We start from the raw sequence: 25964 nt of genomic DNA on the forward strand, positions 1-25964 counted from the left end.
AGCAAAAGTTGCACTCAGTTCTCTGGGCATATAGGACAGCCTATAAAACATCTGTGGGCACAACCCCATTCGAACTTGCTTTTGGGCTAGATGCAATTCTTCCCATTGAATTTCTTGTACCTACTCTACGAGTAGCTAAACAATTGGATTGGACTGGTCATGAGCTTTCGCAACGCGTTGACGAATTGGAAAAGCTTGATGAGACCCGCTTATTGGCAGTAATGGGGATGTATGCCGAGAAGAGGAGACAAAAGCAATGGTATGATAGAAATGTAACAACTGGCCGATTCAAAAAAGGAGACCTGGTGCTCTTGTACACACTTAAGAAACATAAGAGAAAGCTCAAAAAATGTGGCCTAGGACCGTTTATGATTAATGAGCTTACTCCAAGTGGTGCAGTGCGTTTAGAGACACTAGAAGGTGAGCAAATGCCTAACTTCATTAATGGAAGTCGTCTCAAGAAATACAATGAACCATTAACTGAAGCCATGCTTCAACAGATGCATGCTGCACAAACACGAAAAGAAGCACTTGACCTACTTAAACGTCAGGCTCAAGAGGAGGCTAAAGCTAGAGTTGCAAAAGCCAAGGAGCGTCGCAAAGCTTCTATGTTAGCCATACAGTTGGCTACTGATGAGCCATATGTCGAACCATTCAATATTCAAGTGGGCCTTCATCTTCATGAGACTACCTACTTTGTCTCTGCCTTAATTGACTCTGGTGCAGATTTTAATGTTCTCTCGTTTGACACCTCGATAGCCTTGGGTCAGCCACCACTTGTGCAAATTCTTGTGGACCTACGAAGCTTCCCCGGAGAAGATAACCCTATAGAGGGAAAATGTGTCATTATGATGACCATTCAGGATCACCAAATGTCAATGCCCTTTTATGTGGCACGTAAGTCCAAGGCAGTAGTAGAGGTTGTTCTCGGTAGATCGTGGTTAAGTGCTACCAATTGCTCATTAGATTGGAAGAATAGACAATACAAGTTGCAAATTGATTCTGATTGCATCTTGGGATCTGCTACACCACGAGCTTTATCGTGTCAAAGGGGTAATGTTTCTACCTTACCCAACCCACAATCAAAATCTGCTCTTGAAGCTCCAAAACAAATGATGTGGATAATTGATGAGTACTCAAGTGAGGGCCATGGCTGGCATGTTCCAACTACTCTAGTTGCTACTCAAAGAAGGCCAGGCAAGAAGGAATTATCAATGTGGCTACCCAAAGATGCGTACAAACTTGTACCATCTAGTCCAGTTGCTAAGCCTCTTAAGAAGCACATCATTTCCAAGCCCAAACCTCGGATTGTTAATCGATGGGTCCCAAAACATGTTCTTAAAGCACAAGGCTATAATGAGGGTGCAACAGCAATTTGGCTTCCAAAATGCCATGCTTTGGCAGGGGTAAAAGAGTGTTTCAGAAAGATTCCAAAAGCCACCCTTGATTGTCCATATCAGTGGGTGCAAAAGAAATCAACGCAAACTCTTCAAGAAAGGAAAGGTGGCCGTGATAGCACCTACAAAACAACTTGTGTTGATCTTCCTAAAACATGTATTGAAACACCGGTTGTCCCGATTTCTCCTTGTAACACAATTCAACCATCAACTTGTGTACCTACGAGATAAGTCCAAATGAGTCTCATTTGAGCATAGATTCTAGCATTTCAATGACTAAATTCTCTTATCTTGCTCAAATTCCAAGACAATTGTTAAAGTGTCCACCTCTTAAAAAGGATATACCAAAAACTAAAGATAAGGCATTAATACTACAATTAAAGCTCTTTGGTAAATCAATGTTTGAATAATGTAGTTCCTTATGCCTTTAGAAGATGTGTACTTTTTGAGATAATCTTGTTTTTGATTGGAATTGTCATGATGGATATGAGTGTTCTAAATTTTGTTGTTCTACGTCCAAATAACTCCTGATGGATATTTGGCGAGATACATGTCCACCATGCATTGACCCTGATAGTACTCGACCAGATCATCGCGGGGGTTATAGTGCTCCTCCATTTCAAACACATTCTAGGTACTTCTATGCTCCCTTAGGTGAAAATTGCTGTGGGCATCACTTTGTCACATTATTCTATCAACAGCATCACCCATTTCCACATTGTCAAGAGTGTGCACGACTTGTATTAGAAGAAGCTTCACATATTTGTTGGATATGCCGCTCTTACTTTAGACGATATGGCACGGGCTTAATGAAGCAAATTGTGGGAGTTACACCCCAACGCCATAATCTTCTTAATGTGAGAATACCAGAGAGAGGACCAAATCAACGTAGATTACCTGAGGAGGTTCAAGCACAACAATGGAGGGATACAAGCCTAAATGACTTGCAACCACCGATCTTGCAAGCCCTCCTTCCCCAAGCCTCCACATGTTAATATTGGATCAATATGAGTACCTACATTGCGCAGTTCCAAAATCGAAACTGTCTGATTAACCTTCCCATAGAACCAATGCCATACTTTAGTGAGGAAGCACTCCTTCCTCTACCACCTTCTCCAGCGGCGGGCGGCCGGTTTTTGTGAGGGGTTGTCTCTGCATCCTGAGGAAATTGATACCACCTTTCCAGCAGACGAGGACACGGGTCCACCACCAGCGCAAGGGTAAGTTCAATGACTCCATAATAAGATCGACAAGCCAGTGCACTTTTCTCCCATTGGGTTTTTCCCCTCAGCTATATTCGGTGTTTGGTACCAATGGCAAATTTTATTTTTTTCTTTTCTTTTCTTGTTTGTTAATAAAAATTTTGCAGAGATCTTCGCTAAAACAAGAGCATCAAACACGCCCCACTAGTCCACCTATCATGCACACAAATTAGGAAGGGGGGAGACATGCTACGCTTACAAAGATCAAGGAGGAGCAATCTGCACAAAATCAGCAATGCATCAATGCAAATGAACAACATCAACAGGGCGCACTACAACAGGTGTATTCAAATCTTAATCTTTATTTCTTTATGTGCTCTTATCTTTCGAATATATGGTTTGCATGTTCACACAATGTTGGCTGGTTTAAGTTTTTGATTAGTTGTTAAAATATGGTGAGTGAATTCTAGAGTCTTAGAAGACTTAATAAAAGATATTTCTATCTAAAGACAGTGTAGGATATATACTAAGGGAATATGCCAAGTACTTATGCTTTCAAGGTATATTAGTTATCCTTAGTGGTAGCTACCTCTTAGATATGAGCTAGGTGCTAGGAGTAATAAAAATTTACGAAAATGTACCCTAAAAAAATATATATCCAAAGTAAATTGAGACATGAAGTGTCTACAGCCATGAGAAATGCTTGGTAGGACCTGGGGTTGTCTTAGCACCTTGGGGCCGATGCCTTGGTTTCCATGGGGTGAACACTGGTGTCTAAAAGCTTCAAAAAAAAGACCTATTAGGAATCTATCGCCTTGATGGATGTTGGTAGGACTCTGGGGTACACTATGGGCCCTCAAGACCGATGCCCTCATCTTCATGGGGTACTCCTTAGGTCATAAAAAAAAGAAAAAGGGTCTGTCGCCCTTGAGATACTTAGCGGTCTTTAGATTCTCTTGGGCGGAGGTCTCTGGGCCATTGCTTGGGTCTCTTTGGGATGGAACCTTAATCTTTATCACCTTCTACACACACATCAAAAAAAGAAAAAAAAAAGAAAAAGAAAAAGAGAGTTCCAATCACCTTTGCTCAAATTTAGGAGTAGGTTTGCCACTTAGGAATAACTTAAATACTTGTAGGACATTGAGACTGCGGTCATAACCGACGGTGTACAAAGCACACTTGCCTTTGCATAGCACTATCTACCACTTAAGTCTCACTTTGACTAGACTTTACTCACCTATTTTAGTACTCATTAATACTTTAATCAGCCTTGTACTTGTATGCTCACGTGTGAAATTATCATTGCTGGTTTTTTCTTTTCTTTTCTTTTTTTTCAATAAAAGACTTTAAATGTATCCATTCTTTTTTGCTGCAGCTCTTGTTACTACCGCGCTCCAGGACGTGCGCAAAATAGGAAGGGGGGAGTGTTGCATGACGAATGAAGATCAATACAAGGATGCAACAAAAAAGACACTTAGGGCTCTTGAAAAGAGTTCAAAGTTGTAGATGAATGTGGGAGAGGGCTTGACAATAATCCCACATGGGAACTTTTGGGAGTTCTAGAATTTTTGTATAAAAGGTGGCTCATTTGAGAGCATGGACACATTGGGAAAACTCATGTTTGAGCTCTCTTGAGACTAGCTCTCCCTCTTCTCCATAGAGGTGCAAGCTCTTCTCTCTCCCCATCTACATTGTTGTAAGTTCTATTCTTTTGTTAATTCAATGCAATGAGTTGATATTTGTCTCTCTTCTCATGTCAATTCTCTAGTGTGCATGTTTCTTATTGATAGCTTCAAGGGTTGTGTGCATGCTAGGGAAATGAGTATTTGAGAATGAAGAATGCTTTGATCTTGTATAAACAATAGCTAAGCTTTCTTCTTGTTTGGATGTATGGATGAGTGGAATGTGGAGTTGAGTGAGCAATAGCAAGATTGAGCTTGAGTGTGTGTTGAGTCTATGTCATTAGTTGTAGTTTTCTTAGCATTCTCTCCATCAAATGGATAAGCTTTTGTGCACCGGTACAGGTTGAATCCCTAGCTCCGAATGGGATGCAAATCCCATTGGATTGAGCTAAGTGTGGATCATACTACTCTTACTACAAGTGAGAGAGTTTTTCCGTCTCTCCAACCACCATCTATGGCACGTATGACTGAAGCATCATTATTACCTTTAAGCCAGCATACTAGCATGAGCTTCACATTCTTAGATCCTAGAGTTATCCCTACCCACAACACTACTAGTACACTGCCTCATCTAGTGGTAAGAACCACACCACCATCTATGGCACGTATGACTGAAGCATCATTATTACCTTTAAGCCACATGCCCATAGTAGCCACCACCACTTTACACACAGACGCCCTGTGATTGGCATATCTAGTATTGCCATTCCAAGAGGGGTCACATCTCATTCTAGTGCACCCATGACACCTCCCTTCCCTAGAGTGAGGATGCTACCAACTCTTGTTGTTGTGATACTGACTGCATTTGTCTAAAGCACCTATTAGCATACTAGTAGGACACATGCCTTATGTTGCAAATTCACTCCCACTTGGATTTAGACTAATGCATCCTTATGCAGTTCCACATGTTGCACCTACACCTGCTGTTAGCATTTTCTTCTACTTTGTCAGCACCATCTTTGCCAGAGACCCAATTACTTTTACACAGGCCATGGATTGTGGAGAGCATAGCACCTGCTGTGAGAGAGCGGTTGGCATGGCCATGTAAAGGCTCCCTTGATAGCTATGCTAACTCATACATTCCTTGGAGATGGTGATCCTAGGAGACATTTGGAGGTATTTGATCAAGTTTGTGAGGGACTAGGAGAAGGAAATGAGGTTTCCAAGACCAATGCCTTTAGTCTAACATTAGACGGTACGGTTGGGTCAAGCCAATTACACAATCAATTGAACACATCAATCAATCCCAATGTTGTCGTAAGAAATAGATAACCATAATATTAAATCACACATACCCACAGGCATGGCACACATATGCATCCCCGGATGATACAAAATAAGAAATATAGTTTGTAATAACTCAAGAGTGATTCTCATAACATTTTCTCTTGCTTAGGTCATAACTGACCTCAATTATGTAAATCCATGAGAGAATGGCTTCATGATTAGGGTGGAAAACTCGATCAACACATAATGCAAATATGTAACAATCCAATCAAATGAGCATATGTGAAATAAGTCTAAGTGTCCCATACCACAAAGGTATCCCATACCAAAAAGGTGCATTCCACATATACACATAAGATGGAAAAGATAGAAATGTATCTCTGTATCTACATGAAATAAAACAGATGTCTCATACCACCAAATTAACTCCACATATCACTCCTTTAGAATAGAAGCTTGAGACGGAGTGGCCAATCCCCTCTGAAACTTAAATTCTCACACATAATTTCTTTATCTTAAAATATTTATTTTATTTTGTTAAATTTAAATTCTTAGTAGGGATGTTATAAATTAATATCTAAAGTGTAAAAAGTATTTAGAGTATATATTCATAACTCTATATAAGATGTTAATGAAGTAATTTTTAAAATTTTATTATAAAGGCTCAGATGTTCTTGAAGTATATTTAAGTTATTTACTTGATTTTTTAAAAATTATAGTTTCTTTTTTTGGGAAGTAAATATATATAATATTAACAAAGGTAAACCTTTACAAAAGGTTTTACTTCTCTACGATATAGCAGATTCATCTACCAGAGAGGCCCTTGTCCATATCAAGATCTTCCACATTACAATTAAGGAGCTTGCATAAGAGATCCCACGTATCTTCTTCCCAAACAAAAAATATAGTTTCTCTTGGGATGTTTATAATTTTTGAACTTTGAATCTATTGGTAGAATTATCATAATGAAATATAAATATTTATTTATTTATTCAATTTGACCTTATTTTAATCTTGAATGAATGGTTTTCAAGGGTTTACTATTTAGGTCTTTACGATCTACAAATGATAAAACAAATACAAAAACAAATGTGAATTGTTTGTGAAAAGAAATGAATAAATAGCTCCCGCGTGTATTGATGATGATACCCTCTTGCTTGAGATGTTTGTCATTAGTTTTGGATATACATAAGAACTTTTTATTCCTTTTCATCGAATAGTTTTGGATGTACATAAGAACTTTTTATTCCTTTTCATCGAATAGCCATTAGCATAATGGCCTTCTTAACAATATATGTAACATGTAACGACACATTTCTTGGACTTTTGTTATTAAAGGGGCTATAGGTGCCTGTTTTCTTGGATTCCTTAACTTTCTTATATCTTTTTTATTGCTCCTGCTCAATCATTTTAAAAGTTTCTTCTGAAATTCTTCTCAAAGTTCTCATTCTTTATTTAAGGACTCCAAAGATTTGTTCTTGGATTGTGGAACGTTGTGATAAATCTTGCATAGTTGAAACTTAGAAAATAATAAATATTTTTGATGAGAAGAGTTCAAAAAAATACATATCTCATTGTTTTTATGTCATTGAAATATTCTGGCAAAAAAAAATTTGATACTCCAAGAACATGTAGGTCTATATACTTTCTTTGCATGTGAAGTATAATTTTTTAATTAAAAATCAAATATTGAGGAAAAAGAGAAAAACAACAAGTGAATTTGCTTTTAAAGTTGCTATTGAAATAGTACCAAAAAACAACAATTCAAATAAAACTTGACATCTTAAAATAAAATGTAAACTGATTCTTGATATATAGGTAGGAGAGTCTTACTTAAAATTGAGGAGTTGATTGCTAAAAAATGAAATTTATAATTGATAAAAAAACGTTTACAATAGTAAATTTTACAATCCTCTAACACTATGAGTTTGATTAGATACAAATATTTTTTCAGGTGGTAACTTAGATTTAAGGTAGTAGCAACGAGTAAGAAATATTTTTTCACGTGGTAACTTAGATTTAAGGTAGTAGCAACGAGTAAGAAATTCTTCATCACATAATGTTGGGTCGTCTTCTATGTTGTATCCCCGAGTGATATTTAGATGCTCCATGATTTACCAAAAGTGGATGTTAGGACAAAAACTTTGGTGTTGACAATAGGTATCATGACGAAGCATTCCTCATGATTGCATGTCCAAATTTTTGACTATTCATCATCTTGTTTATTGTTAAAACTTTGCAATAGTTAATGGAATAAACTGGCATTTTGTTTGGATAAATAAGCTAATTAGGTACACTTGAACATAAGTTATAGGAGTTTCGAGGGTGGATAAGGGTCATATGGAGATGTGCAAGTCATAGTGCTATAAATAGAGGATTTTTGGCAATTAGAACTTTTCTATTTTTAGGATAAAGAATCCATAATGATTTCTACTTTTGGTGTCATCCCTTACATCTATGTTTGTCTCCAATTAGGAGCTTAATAGGAAGCTCTTTTGGTTTGATGTTAGATTATATAACGAAAATAGTCAGAATAACCCAAAATTTTAAACATCGTATAAACATACAATAATGGGTCATTATTATTAATCTAGGAGCTTTGATTAAATAGTAAAATAAATAAATAAATTTAACTATTGTACTAAAATTCTTTTAACTATCAAAGTTTTAAATCCTATAAACAAATGGAACGAGGTCAAAATACATTGCTCAAAAACGTTTTAGATGAAATAAGACCTAAAAGTAGAAATTTTGGTCATAAGCGATGGTTCACAGTTCTAGGACAGTCCTTAACTAGGTCGGACTTTGAGGTTTATATGATCTTTAAAGTAGAGTTTTGGTTGTGAGCTTTGTGCTAACAAGGTTTCATGTGAATGCACATTTTGTGTAAGCCAAGAGAACATGTAAAGGTTAGAACCCCCTTTTATAGCCCATCCTACAAATTAGAATTGTCTTATCGTTCTTGTGTTTTAACTGAAGGGAATTTAAATAGACATTTATTTTAACTTTTTTTTATTTTATATTTTTTCAAAACTATAAACCTCCTAAAATCACTAGTCTCTCTATCTAAGGGTCTCTCACTAATCATCATTACCCATATTCTCGTGCAAATATAGATGACCTAAGTCTTATACAATTTTTTGAAATTGATACTATTCAAAATGATTGGGACTAATAATCTTTAAAGTTTCTTATGGAAAAACAATCTCTTTGATATTTAAACTTAGTTATTTTAATATTATATATATGTATATACTAGCTTAATCTATGATGTGCCTTGATAAGGCTATGAACACAAGGTCCAAACAAAGTTCATTTTCACTCTATTGCATCGTTCATCATTAAGGATGATAGAGAGGCCAATAATGCATTTGAAGACTAAAATCTATATGTTGTTATATAACAAACTTATATTTTATCTTGTATTTTAATGAATGTGGTCTATACTAATTTTCTAGACTTGTAAGAATAAGTATTTAAGTATATATGTATGTATATAGTAGAAGACTATGGTTTCTAAGGTGCAATAACACACACACATATAAATATCTCTCTCTTGTAAAAGAACCCTAGATTAAAAAATTAGATTCTATAGGTCTTCATTTAGTTATATACATAAAATAATATATACTATCAAAAAGTGTAGAAGGGTGCTTTTCTTATATAGAATGCTAAGGTCAAAAGGAATGGAAGGATTTAAGGTTAGAAGCTTTAAGATATAGGTTATAAGACTTACAAGGTTAAAACTAAGCTTTTAAGGCTTAGAATTAGTAAAGCGTGTGAGCTTTGAATTGAATAAAAACTAGTTGGCCGGGCAAACAGAAAACAAGGAAAACAGTGGCAACAACCAATGAAATCAGCGAGAAGAAGAGAAAGCAAGGATGCGATGGCAGCCCACACGAAGACAGAGAGGAAAGATCGTAGACACCAGCGCAAAAGAAAGATAATTTTTAAATTATATTTACCTATAGGCTTTATATTGTAAACCTTATTACTCAAAAATAGAAATTAAAAGTGCACCCACAAACCGTGAGCTTCCCAAGCTTTAAAGCTTTAAATTTTGTGTAGTATTCTTTCCCCTTTAGCTAAAGGTTTTTAGATCTCCTTTTCTTTGCATAAAAGTCTGAAAATTTCCTCCTCTTTTATACAAATCCTCTGAAAAGGACTTGTACCCCCTCACAATTGAGGTATGACATAGGCTTAATGACTTTTAAGCGATGTACATACTCTTTTAAAATAAATCAAATCAAAGTTTACAAGGGAATAGGCATACCTTGAATTTTTAAATTGCTTCACAAATATGTCTTTTATTTAAAACCTTGAAGAAATATCCTTTGTACTTTTGCCAAAGCTCTGATACCACTGAAATAAGAATCTTTCTCCAAATACAAACTTAAAACATATACTCTCAATTACTTGATTAAATTGAATAGAAAAATAAGACAAAGCATAGAAGAAGTGAACGTAATCACCTGAACAGAAAAGACATCAATGCAAATACTTCACCACACAAGACAAAAGCATTGGGTGCAATCCCCCCCCCCCCGACGTGTGTGGCTCCTCCTCCATACATGGTATTATGTTATATTCATATTTTTAGCCCTTGGAGCCAATAATAGCACCTTTTCCAATTTTGGGTCTTTCTTTACATATAAATAAACTTGTCCAAAGTTTCTAAGGTTTACACATGACAAAACCTTTGTCCAATGATAAATATAAATGTTCCTATACACATAACTACTTGTGCACACATGCACATAAAATAACTTTGTGCACATATACACATAAAATAATCTTGTGAACATATGAAATAATCATGTGGCTAGATTTTATGTGCACATATGCACATAAAATAACCTTGTGCAAGTATGCACATAAAATCTAGCCACATGATATGCTACAAACGATCAATAAAATTCTAATACATGATTAGCACATAATCTTGGTCTTCACTCCGTCGCTTAATCCACCACCTGTATGACACCTCAATTATTACCCTCATAGAGTGTGACATCTCTCATATCTCACTACCTATACTCATACTCATAGTCTCGTACTTCTTCCCTCTACTTCCCTATAGTCAAACCCTTGGATACAATATGAGTCTCCATCAATAGTGTTTCCCCATTTATCAAGCATTGGTCTTCTAGCAATCTCCTTAGCCATTGTGCATTTAAGCATATAAAAGTCTGCACCCTCTTGATTTTCCACTTCAACATTGACTACAAAATTATCTTCCACATTAAGAGCATCACTTAATACATCACAATGGCTTGCATAGGTGGGTACTTCGTTGTCCTCTTCATTGCTACTAATATCATTAGTAGGAACTGGAAGGTGATAGTCCCAACTCCTGACATGTATGTGGTTAATATATCTTCTCTAGCCTCCTTGCATACACCAAGTGCAGTACCATGACAACCTCCTAAACCGAAGTGCTTCACTTCGGTTTGAATCATATCCATTCACACAATATATGAGTGTGAATAAGGAATAGGCTTAGAATCCCACCTAGTGGTGCGATCTAATTTCCCTTCCATTCACACAATATATGGAGCATGACTAGGGAATAGGCTCACAATCCCACCTAGTGGTGTGATTTAATTTCCCTTAACCTCCCAAAAAACTCTTGTTACCTCTCTTTACAGTGAAGGATAGTTTTGATGGGCTCAAAATCCGACCTACTGGTGGGATCGACTACTCTTGTTACCTCTCATTATTATGAAGGATAGTTTTGAAGGATAGTTTTGATGGGCTCAAAATCCGACCTACTGGTGGGATCGACTACCCCTTTCTTAATCTTCCAAAACACTCTTGTTACATCTCTTTACTGTTGTGAAGGATAGTTTTGATGGGCTCAGTGATCACACATACATCTATTACATGGCCTACATCGTCTGTGGCTCAGGTGGTTTTACTCTGTTGGGGCAAGTTACATTGGGTTGTGGGGTTTCTCTCTCTCTCTCTCTCTCTCTCTCTCTCTCTCTCTCTCTCTCTCTCTCTCTCTCTCTCTCTCTCTAATTTTCACATGGCTCCTCACTCTTTGGAGCCTCACATCTTCTCTTGTCTTTAGTCTTCTTGTTGTGGCAGCTTCTCTTCATGCGTCCATGTCTTCCTCTTCTTTAAGTCTTCTTGTTGTAGGTGGCAGCTTCTCTTCTCGTGTCCATGTCTTCTTTCAATGCTTCCTCTAGCTCTTCTTCTTGGTGTGGATCCTCCTCTTGGAAAGAGATGTTCTTCTTCTTTCATGGCTGGGGCCATGAGCTTGTCCCGTCAGTTCTTGCTCCATGTGAGCAACATGTTTAAATGTTTTGTTGGGAAAAGGGTACAATTATGCTTTATGATTTTAAAAAAAAAGAATGAGGAAAAGTTTTGTATGAACTGCTTTATAGCTCTTTAACAGAGTTGTACTACTAAAAAGCATTGTAGAGTGCTTTAAAGCACTATCTTAGTTCAACACTATTGAGCATTGTGTAGAGAGAGAGAGAGAGAGAGAGAGAGAGAGAGAGAGATTTTGATTGAGATAAAGAGAGATGCAGATATGTTATAGAGCTATAAAGTAGATGCAGATATGTTATAGAGCTATATGCAGATATGTTATAGAGCTATAAAGTAGTGTAAAATGCTTTAAATTTCATACAAACTATTATACTATTGAAAAGCTTGAAAAGCAGTGTAGAGTGCTTTAAAGCGTTCGCTAAATACATGCTTGAAATCATAAGCACTGAGGAGTTCTTTAAAGCTCTGGATCGCTACTAAGGGAGAAAACACTTCCACTGAACTAAAAAGCATGCATTGAATAGACTTATACTTAGTTTTCTAATGCTTGAAAGCTCATCCAAACTATTGTACTCTACACTACTGAAAAGTAATGTAGAGTGCTTTAAAGCACTGGCTTAACGCATGCCTAAAAATATAAGCACTATGGAGTGTTTTAAATCGCTAGATCACTACTATACTACTAAAATAAGCATAGCACAAGGGAGCAAGCACTTACATGAACTAAAAAGTAGGCATTGAATAAGCTTATACTCGGTTTTCTACTAATGTTTCAAATCTCATACAAACTCTTATATTGTTGAAAAGCAGTGTGGAGTGCTTTAAATCTCATACAAACTCTTATACTGTTGAAAAGCAGTGTGGAATGATTTGAAGCTCATACAAAACATTGTGTTGTTGAAAAGAAATGTAGAGTGCATTAAAGCACTCGTTGAGTGCAATACTGCTTTAAAGCTCTAGATCACTGCTGCTATAGTGCTAATAAGCATAGCACCAGCGAGCAAGCACTTTCACTATACTAAAAAGTAGGCACTATAGGAACTAGAAACCCATGTATATTGCTAAAAATCATAGGCACACAAGTAAACATATCTTTACATAGCTAGAAAGAACTACACTAACCTATATATATCATGAGTATATCACTCAATCAAAGTGATATAATTTCTCTGTTCAATGCTAGAAAGTAGTATACAATGGTAGATACACGAGCACACTACTTGACAAGCATTGAAAAAAGAGTATAAAGCACATTCAAGGCTATCTAAGAGTGTTAGAAATATGTGTAAGTGTAGTGCACAATAATTGCTATGTGTTACAAAGAATTTGAAGTAGATATCAAACATTTCTAGTGCTAGGAAACCCTTTTCTAGAAGTAGATAGTGACATGTGATCAACATTGAAAAGCAAGACAAGGAATGTCGAGAATGAGTTTAATAATAACTAAACCAATTGGCAAAGCATGAACACAAACTTGTGGTGGATGGTCAAGGAGATGAATCAGATGCCACACAAAATTAATTATTCCCATCCTTTAAGAACATATATCTTTCTTGTTGGGAGACACACGTGTCTTAGCAGTCCAAAACTGAGACACAAGGTCCTAAATTACCTCTTGTGTAAGGGTGCTTGTGTGAGGATTTACAAGTTGACAATGGCATTACTCCATCCTCGTCATTTGAGAGTTGATATTTAGCTAGATAGAAATTCCTCTTCTAAATTTGTAGAACCATTAAGACCTTTGCAGTATTCATATCCTCAAATTCAAATGTTCCTCCACATGAATTCATCAACATCATCATAGTAGATCTTTTCAAGAACAACAAATCCGATGATCTTGGTTATTTTACTTACATCAAGGTGTTGCAAATATTTGACACCTATTGTTAAAACATATTGCTCTTATACGGAGGTTTGCACATTCTTAAAAGATGGGTGTAGCAAAAGTTGCTCAAGTATCTCTGTTCTTGTGGCTATGTTCATCCCTCTAGTCTGTAGGTTGAAAAAATTGCAACCTCTTTGCAAATCCTAAGTTTGGTTTCTTTATCCACAACAAAATTCTCACCTTGTGTATAACAAAAGCTCGAATCTTTTCTCTTCGGCATTTCTCCATTTTCCTTAAATCCTTGTTTTCCCTTATGATACCCTTTGGATGACTTGTGCAAGACTTGTAAATTGTAGTTTCTTATGTTGGATAGAAAGTGTCTTCTTGGTGCAACTACATTGCCATCAATGTAGATGGGTTTTCACATGCATGGTTCATCTCCGTGACCTCACCCTACTCTCCAAGGTCTTCTCAACCCCTCTCAAGCTTGAGAAGCTTAATTGGAATGGTTTTTGAATGCTAATGAAGTTAACTGATGAATGGTAGTGAAGAGTTATACAATTTGATGAATGCTATTGAAGTAATTGATTAATGATAGTTAAGAATTACATAAACTTATATTTATGATTAATTCAAATGGTTTTTTATGTAATTTCTCTCTCTCACTCAAGAAATGGCCATACTCATGACCCATTCTCAATCCAAATGAAGCTTTTCATAAAGCTTTTCCTTAATCCAAGATTAATCTATACTTGAGGCCAAATTAATGGCTTTTTTCTATGCTTTTAGTTTATGTATTTCATGAATATTGATGATTCAATCTATTATGGATTATTGATCCAATTAGGGATCATTCTAATTATTTCTTAATGATAAGCTTTATCCCTTAGAAAAATTGAGATTTATCAGTCTCATAGCAGCGGAGCTATGGCAAAATTTTCATAAAAATTACGCATAAAATAATTTCATTCAAAGCATGAAAAGAGGACTTCCTACCATATTCTAGGAATTATCATCCTAGATTAATTGAAGATATTCATTGTAATCATAGAGAAATTGATTTTTATATTATGCATAATTGATTTTCATGCATAAAAGATTATTATTTTAATGTAAAAGTGTTACTTTTATCATATTGGATTTCATGCATAGAGGTATGCATAAAAGTTGATTATTTTATTATAAAAGTGTTACTTTTATCACAATTGAATTTCATGCATAGAAGTATGCATAAGAGTTGATTATTTTATTATAAAAGTGTTACTTTTATCATATTGGATTTCATGCATAGAGGTATTCATAAAAGTTGATTATTTTATTATAAAAGTGTTACTTTTATCACAATTGAACTTCATGCATAGAAGTATGCATAAGAGTTGATTATTTTATTATAAAAGTGTTACTTTTATCATATTTGGATTTCATGCATAGAGGTATGCATAAAAGTTGATTATTTTATTATAAAAGTGTTACTTTTATCACAATTGAATTTCATGCATAGAGGTATGAATAAATGTTGATTATTTTATTATAAAGGTGTTACTTTTATCACAATTAAATTTCATGCATAGAGGTATGCATAAAAGTTGATTATTTTATTATAAAAGTGTTACTTTTATCATAATTGAATTTCATGCATAGAAGTATGCATAAAAGATATTCTTTTTATACTAAAAGTGTGATTTTCATCATAAATGGATTTTATGCATAACTTAGATGCATAAGAGAAATTCTTTTATTCTAAAAGTGTAATTCCTACCAAAATGAATTTATGCATAGGAAGATGCATAAAAAGATTGATTCAAAAGCGTCATTCTCATCTAAATTGAATTTATGCATAGGAAGATGCATAAAAGATTGAATTTTAATTCAAAAGTGTCATTCTCATCTAAATTGAAATTATGCATAGGAAGATGCATAAAAGATTGAATTTTAATTCAAAAATGTCATTTTCATTTAAAATGAATTTATGCATAGGAAGATGCATAAAAGATTGATTTTTACTTCGAAAGTATTAATCTCCTTAAATAGAATTTATGCATAAATAAATGTGTAAAGAAATCTTATATCAAATATAAGAATTCTCTTGTATTCTATAAATAGATATGAGATGTGATAGGATGTGATAAGAGGTGTATAAGATGTGATAAGAGGTGTATAAGATGTGATAAGAGGTGATAAGATGCTTATGAAATAAGTTAGGAGGTGATAAGATGAATTAAGATGTGTATGGGATGAGGTAAGAAGTGTATGTGATAGGATAAGATGTATATGGGTTGTGATAGGGCGAGAATGGATGTGATGTAAAAGATTAGATGTGAAGGCATATGGGGTTATATGAATGGGAATGTGAAAATGGATGTATGTATGTGGATGTGTGGATGTGCAGATGGGAGTGTGGATGTATGAATGTGAAAATGGATGTATGCATGAAGATGTATATGCATAGATGTGAATGTCGATGTAGATGTGAATGTGGAATGTGGATGTGGATGTATGTATATATGTGGATGTAGATGTGGATGTATAGACGTGAATGGGAATGTGGATGTGGATGTATGTGAATGTGGATGTAGATGTGGATGTATAGATGTGAATGTGGAATGTGGATGTGGATGTATGTATGTATGTGGATGTAGATGTGGGTGTATAGATGTGAATGGGAATGTGGATGTGGATGTGGATGTATGTGAATGTGGATGTAAATATGGATGTGGAATGTGAATGTGGATGTATGTATGTATGTGGATGTAGATGTGGATGTATAGATGTGAATGGGAATGTGGATGCAGATGTATGTGTGTGGATGTGGATGTATGAATGAGGACGTGATAGTGGATGTATGCATGTGGATGTGGATGTATGGATGTGGATATGGGATGTGGATGTATGGATGTGGATATGGATGTGTATGTATGAATGTGGATATGGGATGTGGATGTATAAATGAGGATGTGAAAATGGAGATAAGCATGTAGATGTAGATGTATGGATGTGAATGTGGATGTGGATGTGGATGTGGATGTGGATGTATGGATGTGGATATGGATGTGAAATTATGATATGTGATGTGAAGGAATCTGAAGTGAAGAGATGGAAAATGATGTGATTGGATGAGTACACATATAAATGGAATGTGGAATAAGTAATGTGGATTAATGAGGATTAATATGGAAAAATGAGAGTTAATATAGAAATTGTATTTGTAAACTGTTTGTAAATGCTGTTTGTAAATGGCTGTTTTATGTCAAGAATGCTGGGGAAGCATTTTGACCGTCTTGTGATTAAGGTCGTGGAGACCTAACTGATAAAGTTGCAACTGCTGAGACGGAGAGTCAATGGAGGACGTCTCGCGTAGCAAGGTCGACCGAGGTCTTGACCAGCCTCGGTTCGATTAAAATGGTGAGCTTCCGGTACGGTGGATGAGGGACCAAGGAAGCGGCCTATGAGTGAAGCGCTAGGTCACCTACGAAGGATCTTAGAGGGTGCTGACCATACGGTGCTCGGGCGCTAGGTCACCTACGAAGGATCTTAGAGGGTGCTGACCATACGGTGCTCGGGCTCTGGGTCGCCTAGGATACCCACGCATGCGTCGAAGAAGACATTGGAACAAGGAGTAAGAGTTGTTTTTTTGAAACCGGGCATCGATCTGGTTGATTGACCTTGCTGGTCTTCAATGGATGAGTCCATGGCTCTTTTTTATGGATCTGATAGTTGATCTTGCTGATCTTCAACGAGAGTCCATCTTGATTTTTATAAGTGATTATATTGCCAAGTATTATGGGCTAGGAACTATTGAAAAGGCCCCTGGAGTGGACAGGTGGTGAGCATTCTAGTTGCCAATGATGCCATAGATACTCTGATGAAGGAATGATGGGAAATTTGAGAATCAACCGGATAATTTGGAAGACTGTGATCAGTGGTACTATGGTTTCATTAAAGGATTGTTTTAAAGTTAGCTGATGCTAAGAAAAAGGGCAATTTCATATTGGGTGTGTATGCTAAGAAAAGGGCAATTTCATATTGGGTGTGTAAGTGGTGTGCCTAATTTTATGTTTGCATGAACTTCCGGCTAGGGGGCCTTGGAACTCTTTTCCTTGGTACCCGGGACAAAACCTAACCAAATTCCAAATTGGATCCCATCACTACAGTGGTTGGGCGGTTGGCTAACCCATGGGATCGGATGGGGTTAGGCTGGACTGATGGATTCGTAAATCGAGATTTAATTTCTATTATTACGATAGATGAAGTACCCGGATAGTAATTGTTCTATGGATAGGAATCAACGGCGGCGGCTGTGCCTCTTGATGGGGAAAAAAGCATTGATTCCAATGATCCAAGTGCAAGTTTCTTCCTTGATCTGACCAAGTACCGTTAGAGGTATAGTCGGATCAGTTTGATCAGTAAATGATCTTGACTACGTTAGAGTAAAGAGATATCCTGGTGGAATCACCCGTGCTTTCCGAATAAGGGAAGTTTTTTCGGGTTCGGTTTGGAAAAACCGACGGATTAGTCTCTTGTCCGGATATCCGTGGATGAGGCCCTGAGTGTGGGTCCCTGTCCCGCGCATGAGGTGCTACTTTCGCTCTGCTAGTACCCCGAATCCGTTGCTCGGTGGGACCAGGGATCTCACATTACCTTGGACCGTACACATACCATAGTGCCAACACACGGACCAAAAACCGGCTGCCCTAGTGTCCCGATCTCCTTGGCTGCCACGTGGATACCCATGTGATCACTGCTTTAGAAGGCCCATGCATACCCCACCTTTAGCTCGCTAATAGGTACCACCCTTTCTACATTCTCATGCAACCACAGATTAGCAAACTTTCATGTACACTGTACTTTCCACCCCTCTTTGGTCTCTCCTTACCCATGCTCATACCCGTACCAAACCCTATATAAACCCCTAAGCCCTAGCATTCTCCCCTATGCTCAGCACAGTAGCAGATCCAACCCTCTGAGAGGAGGCTCTACCCGATAGCCCTCTATAAGCCAAGTGCCCCGCAAGCCCTTTTTCATCCAAGCTCCCAGCAGCCTCCCACCTTGTGTTGTGGAGGGGATCTCCTCCACCTCTCTCTCTCTCTCTCTCTCTCTCTCTCTCTCTCTCTCTCTCTCTCACCCCCAGTGGGAATAGACTTAAGGGGAGAACCATTCTCCTCCCCCCAACCCTCTAGTTTTGTTTTCGACAAGCCTTGTTCTTAACTTAAGGACACTCTAATTTTTGTGTCCCCCCATATAAAGAGACTTAAGCAAGCACACTCTAGCTCTTAGAGGTGTATCATTGAGTTATGTGAGGTACAAGAGAGTGGACTGTATGGCTTGTCTGCAAAGATGTCAAAATGTCACCTCGAGAAGCATGCACAACAACGACACGATGAAATGCTCCAAATGCGGCTATAGCTCTTCCCTTAGGAGTCCCTCATGGAGCCAATGGTAAGTTAGCTAGATAATCATCTAAAAAGAGGTTTTTAGATTGAGCCTTAATCTTAGCATTAATTAAGAAAGATAAAGGATGCTACTTTTCCTTGTTTTGAGAATATAGGCTTCCGTAATTATCTAAACTTAAAATTTCTTGTAGAGTTGTTGCTTTCTCAAAAAGATAATGTGGTTTCTCATATCTTATAAGGTTGGATTGAACTATTGTGTTTCTATCTTGCTTAAAGTATGCGTACATCTTCTCCCTGCCTTGACGCTAACCCCATTCTTGCTCTTGTGTAGGTGGGTGATAACGTTAGCAAGGCCTAAAATTGACCCAAGGTATCCCTCATACCATTGGGAAGTTGGAACTTTCCGGTTTGGCGAGAGTTATGGAATGCTACCTAGTTGTGCGGGCCTAGCCTAGTGTAGTGAATAAACCCACCTAGTGTGTAGACATCCCTCTTAGGACTGGGAGGATCAAGCGACGGGGTCTAAAAGGGTGACATACCGGCTTGAGTCCTTACCGGATACCACCAATGAGGTGTATGGTCCCATAGGGATTGCCTAGTCGATGGAGACTGGAAGGCTGAATTCTAGATAAAATAAGAGAGCTTGAATCTTACTATAGTTGGATTTGAACCTTTGTAATTATTTTTAAATTAAGTCCCTTGTTTTCTAGTATTGTTATATCATTATTATAAGTTAAGTGGTTATTTTAATGAACACAATGTAAGATCCCTAATTCATGAACTTGTCCATTTATGTCACATAGTGTGATAGGAGTAATTAAAAAACAAAAATAACTAGTGAGTTGGGTGGAAAGTGGGAGGGTGGATCGCCTTAACGGCACCAACCTATGGATAGATGGACCCGATTAGTTGGGTAGCTTTCCAACAAAGCTAATCAATCACACTATGCTAGGTAAATAAGTACTTAGGCAATTCTATTCTAAAGGACTAGGTCAGCAAGGACATGCCTTGCATAGATGGGAAAAAAGGCGTTGCTTCTAGGAATTAAGGATATAGGTTGCCCAAGATAGGTCGATCACTGTATGGATGATTCGATTTTTAGAACCATCTAGGAGACCACACTCTCCCTGCGAGATAGAGCTAGGTTTTACCTAGTAGTCATATCCTCGTATCGATACACGGTCGTGGTGTTGATGAGACTAGGAAATTATTTCAAAGGCTTAGTAGACTTTCTTAAGGATTCCCCTTTTTAGGTTGGGGACCTTACAATTGGTATTAGAGCTAGGTTTTAGCTCCTAGTATTTGTTATTTAGGGTTGTTTTGAAGTATATGTTTTACCTCATTAGTCTCGTGATCCTAAATTTAATCTTGCAATGATGATGAATCTTCTCCCCCCCAATGCACTGTGAGAGAAATCTCAAGCCCATCCTAAACATGATGAATAGATGGAGAAGATGTATATACAATGGTGTGTAGAGAATCCTAGATGATAAAAAATGCGTGGCTATGAGAATTTGCGCAGGTGCGTGAAATGAAAAAGGAAAGCACGTAGTAGAATGAGTAAGCTTGGGTTGCTCTATGTTTTGGAAGAATCAAGGCGGCAACGTGGCTTATAATGGAAATCGGGGAAAGTTTTGGAAGGAGGATATGCAAGAGAGGTGTCTAGAGAGACCACTAGAGGGAAGTAGAGTGGACTCCTACAGGTTGATTTGTTTTTGTTGATACAGGCTAGAGTTCTTGCATTTGCTGAAGGTTTGCAGACAAAAGGCCAAAGCAGTGAGAGGGTTTGTTTAAGCCAGAGTAGAGGGAGTGTTGATGCCTAGAGGATCGGCTAGGAGGTGTGTCCCTTAGGACCTCTGTGAAATGCCTTTGTTAGGGACTTGGCCCACCAGTCCAGATCTTTCTCAATTGTACCGATTGTGTTAGACAATTAAAAGCTGGTTTGTTGTTGTGACTAAATATGAAGTTGTGATTGAAGAGTTCTTCCTGAGGCCTATTCAGTGTGGAAGGCCCCAAAAGTTTTGTTTTCTTCTTTTTCTTTGATCCCCAAGTCTCAGGGATGTTAAGACTATTTGTTTTTGTTTAAATGAAGAATAGAGTGCCTTGAGCTTGAGTTCTTTGTGAATTAATGAAATTTTGAGCTGTGGTGCTTTATTTGTGTTGTTCTGATTTAAATTACGAAGGAGGAACACATGTGAGTGCAAGTCCATAGTCAACTGTGTCAGAACTAAGTCAATCACCTTCAATTGAGAGGCTAGAGTCAGTTAAATATCCAATCTTGTCAACTGTGTGTATAGAGGGTGAGAACTAGTCTATCTTGGTTGAGTGGCACCTTTTTGGATTTTGGTATGACAGTTAAGACTATCAGCATAGTCAACAATCAGGTTTGATTTGTGGGATGAAAGTGACTCAGAGTCAACAAACATTCAGCTGTTGTTAGCCGAGGGTGTGTTGTGTTGGGTCTTGGTGAGATCGGAGGAGATTGAGGGTATACACTTGGTGTCAAAGGACACTGGGGTGAACAGTTCTAAATCAATTCTAGGTGAGCAGAATGTCAACATAGAGTAGCTGATTGGATGAGAGAGAGGATCTAATGGTCAGAAATTGAGAATAGATGATGTTTGAGGAAGGTTGGAGAGCCTAGCATTTACCTGCTGCTGCTGACTGAGGCCAAGGGGAGAATTTTTGAGTCAGATTCTAATTGGGGATGAAGGCCACTTAAGCTATTTAGGTCAATTAAATGCTAGAAGAGGTCAGCCTTGTTGTGAGAGGTAAATAACAGGGTTGTAGGAGGTCTAATTTGACTTGGGCAGATATTTAAAGGAATCACTTGTGGTGGACAAGGTGTCCCATTAAGTTAGAAGGTCAGTAAAGAGTCAACAAGAAGTGTTGTTGGGTTCAATGAAGCTCTCAAGCAAGGTTTTTATGTTAGTTGATACTGGAGGACATTCTGGGAGTCAGGTGGACATATATCTTACTAGAATCAATAGCAAGCTTTTGAATTAGGTTACACTTTGAATCTGACAAGCTCTATGTCAGTTGGGAACTATTTTTCTCAGTTGGATGTCAGTTGAGGCTTATAGGTGAATGATCTATTCTTTTTTTTAAAAAGTGAGTGTTGACAAAGAAGGACAGCTGGAGGTGTCAGTTGGATTAAATTGGAGAGTTTGGAGTGTGTATGGGTGTCTGAAGGTGTCAACTAGAGGTGTAGAGTTTATTGGTACCCTTCGAGCTCAGATTTTAGAGTCCCCCAGTTGTGATCCCATTGTGTTCTCTTCTTGTGGGTCTGCTGCTTACATGACTACCATGCCCTCTCGCAAATTTGACCATGAAATTGAGCTAATTCCCTGTGTCCAAAAGACCCTATAAGATGTCTCTCTTTGAAGTCATTCAAGGAGCAACTTTTCCAACTCATTATGAACAAGAATTTATATGCCCAAGAAGCTCTCATTGGGGAGCAACCATTATTTTCCAAAAGAAGAAGGACGACACTCTTCCTCTCTATATAGGTTATTGGAGGTTCAATCAGGTCATTGTGTTAAGAACAAGTACCCTATCCCTCTCATCGATGAGCTTCTTGATAGGCTTCATGGGGCCCTCGGGGGGGTCACTCGTATAAATATGTAAGTATCACGTGGGTTCAGCAGAAGGACATTTTAAATATTTAAAACTTACAGAAATATATTTACAGAGGGGATTTATTTATTGTATTTTAAAAAATTTTTACAGATTTGAATAGGAAAGGATACATTATATTCACTAAAAAATTCATAGATAAGGGACTTTTTAAATAGGCCTTGAATGCACGTGATATAGAGGATTTACATATAGTGACCCCCCCGAGATGGGGCCAAGGTTTTCCCTAAGATAGATTTAAGATTTGGTTACTATCAAATCAGAGTCAAGGAAGCAGATCTTGGCATACTCCGTTGGTATATATCCTACACTGTCTTCAAATAGAAATACCTTCTACTAAGTCCTCTAAGAATCTAGAAATTACTAACCACATTTTAATAACTAATCTAAAACTTAAACCAGCCAACTGTGTGTGAACATGCAAACAATGTATCCAAAAGTTAAAAGCACATAAAGAACAAAAGATTATGATTTGAATATACCTGTTGTAGTGCTCGTTGATGTTGTGTGTTTGCATTGATTCATTTTGCTGATGCTGATTACTTCTCTTTACTTCTTGTAGGCATTGCATGTCTCCCCCCTTCCTAATTTGTGTGCACGGTAGGTAGACTATTAGGGCGTGGTTGATGCTCTTGTTTAGTTGAGATCTCTGCAAAATGTTTATTAACAAACAAGAAAAGAAAAGAAAGGAATAAAATTTGTTATTGGTGCCAATCACCGAATATAGCCGAGGGGAAAAACCCAATGGGAGAAAAGTGCCCTGGCTTGCTGATCTTATTGTGGAGTCACTGAGCTTACCCTTGCGCTGGTGGTGGATCTGTGTCCACGTCTGCTTTAAAGATGGTATCAATTTCTTCAGGATGCAGGGACAACCCTTCACAAAAACCGGCCTCTGGAGAAGGTGGTAGAGGAAGGAGTGCTTCCTCACTAAAATATGGCATTGGTTCTACAGGAAGGTTATTCAGACAATTTCGATTTTGGAACTATGCAATATAGGTACTCATATTGATCCAAAATTGACATGATGAGGCTTGGGGGGAAGGAGGGCTTGCAAGATAGGTGGTTGCAAAACATTTAGGCATGTATCCCTCCATTGTTGTGCTTGAACCTCCTCAGGTAATCTACGTTGATTTGGTCCTCTCTCTGGTATTCTCACATTAAGAAGATTATGGCGTTGGGATGTAATTTCCACAATTTGTTTCATTAAGCCCATGCCATATCATCTAAAGTAAGAGCGGCATATCCAACAAATGTGTGAAGCTTCTCCTAATATACGAGTCGTGCACACTCTTGACAATGTGAAAATGGGTGATGCTGTTGATAGAATAATGTGACAAAGTGATGCCCACAGCAATTTTCACCTAAGGGAGCATAGAAGTACCTAGAATGAGTTTGAAAAGGAGGAGCACTATAACCCCCGCGATGTTCAGGTCGAGTACTATCGAGGTCAATGCATGGTGGACATGTATCTCGCCAAATATCCATCAAGAGTTATCTGGACGTAGAACAATGAAATTTAGAACACTCATATCCATCATTACAATCCCAATCAAAAACAAGATTATCTCAAAAAGAGCACAATCCTCTAAAGGTATAAGGAACCAGATTATGCAAACACTGATCTACCAAAGAGCTTCAATTGTAGTGTTAATGCCTTATCTTTGGTTTTGGGTATGTCCTCTTTAAGAGGTAGAAAGGTTAGCAATTGTCTCGGAATTTGAGCAAGATAAGAGGATTTAGGCATTGAAGTGCTTGGATCTAAAGGAGACTCATGTGAAGTTGGTAGGTACACAAGTTGATGGTGGTGGAATTGTGTAACAAGGAGAAATTGGGACAACTGGTGATTCAATACATGTTTTAGGAAGATCAACACAAGTAGATTTGTAGGTGCTATCACAGCCACCTATCCTATCTTGAAGAGGTTGTGTTGATTTCTTTTGTACCCACCACTGATATGGAAAACCAAGGGTGGCTTTTGGAATCTTATTGATACACTCTTTTACCCCTAGCAAACCATGGCATTTGGGAAGCCAAAGTGCTGTTGCACCCTCATAATAGCCTTGTGCTTTAAGAACATGCTTTGGGACCCAACGAGTAACAATCTGAGGTTTAGGCGTGGAAAAGATGTGCTTTTTAGGAGGCTTAGCAACAATTGGGCTAGATGGTACAAGTTTGTATGCATCTTTTGGTAGCCAAATTGATAACTCCTTCTTGCCTGGCCTTCTTTGAGTAGTGACTAAAGTAGTTGGAACATGCCAGCCATGGCCCTCACTTGAGTACTCATCAATTATCCACATCATGTGTGTTGGAGCTTCAAGAGCAGATTTTGAAAGAGGGTTGTGTAAGGTAGAAAAACCACCCTTTTGACATGATAAAGCTCGTGGAGTAGCAGATCCCAAGATGCAATCAGAATCAATTTGCAACTTGTATTGTCTATTCTTCCAATCTAATGAGCAATTGGTAGCACTTAACCATGATCGACCGAGAACAGCCTGTACCACTGCCTTGGACTTACTTGCCACATAAAAGGGCACTGACATCTAGTGATCTTGAATGGACATCATAATGACACATTTTCCCTCTATAGGGTTATCTTCACCCGTAAGTCAACAGGAGTGTGCACAAGTGTTGGTTGACCCAAGGCTATCCATGTGTCAAACGAGAGAACATTATAATCTGCACCAGAGTCAATTAAGGCAGAGACAAAGTAGGTAGTCTCATGAAGATTAAGGCACACTTGAATATTGAAAGGATCCACATATGGTTCATCAGTAGCCATCATCAGTAGCTAATTGTAGGGCCAACATAGAAGCCTTGCGATGCTCCTTGGCTTTTGCAACTCTAGCTTTAGCCTCTTCTTGAGCCTGACGTTTAAGTAGGTCAAGTGCTTCTTTCCGTGTTTGTGCAGCATGCATTTGTGAAGCATGGCTTCAGTAATGGTTCATTGTATTTCTTGAGACGACTTCCATTAATGAAGCATGGCTTCAGTAATGGTTCATTGTATTTCTTGAGACGACTTCCATTAATGAAGTTAGGCATTTGCTCACCTTCTAGTGTCTCTAAATGCACTGCACCACTTGGAGTAAGCTCATTAATCACAAACGGTCCTAGGCCACGTTGCTTGAGCTTTCGCTTATGCTTCTTAAGTGTGTACAAGAGCACTAGGTCCCCTTTTTTGAATCGGCTAGTTTTTGAATCGGCTAGTTTTTACATTTCTATCATACCATTGCTTCTGTCTCCTCTTCTCGACATACATCCCCATTACCGCCAATAAGCAGGTCTCATCAAGCTTTTCCAATTCATCAATGCGTTGTGAAAGCTCATGACGA

Source organism: Cibotium barometz, chromosome 46, assembly GCF_041138505.1.
Source record: "Cibotium barometz isolate CiBa-2024 chromosome 46, ASM4113850v1, whole genome shotgun sequence".
Lineage (NCBI taxonomy): Eukaryota > Viridiplantae > Streptophyta > Polypodiopsida > Cyatheales > Cibotiaceae > Cibotium > Cibotium barometz.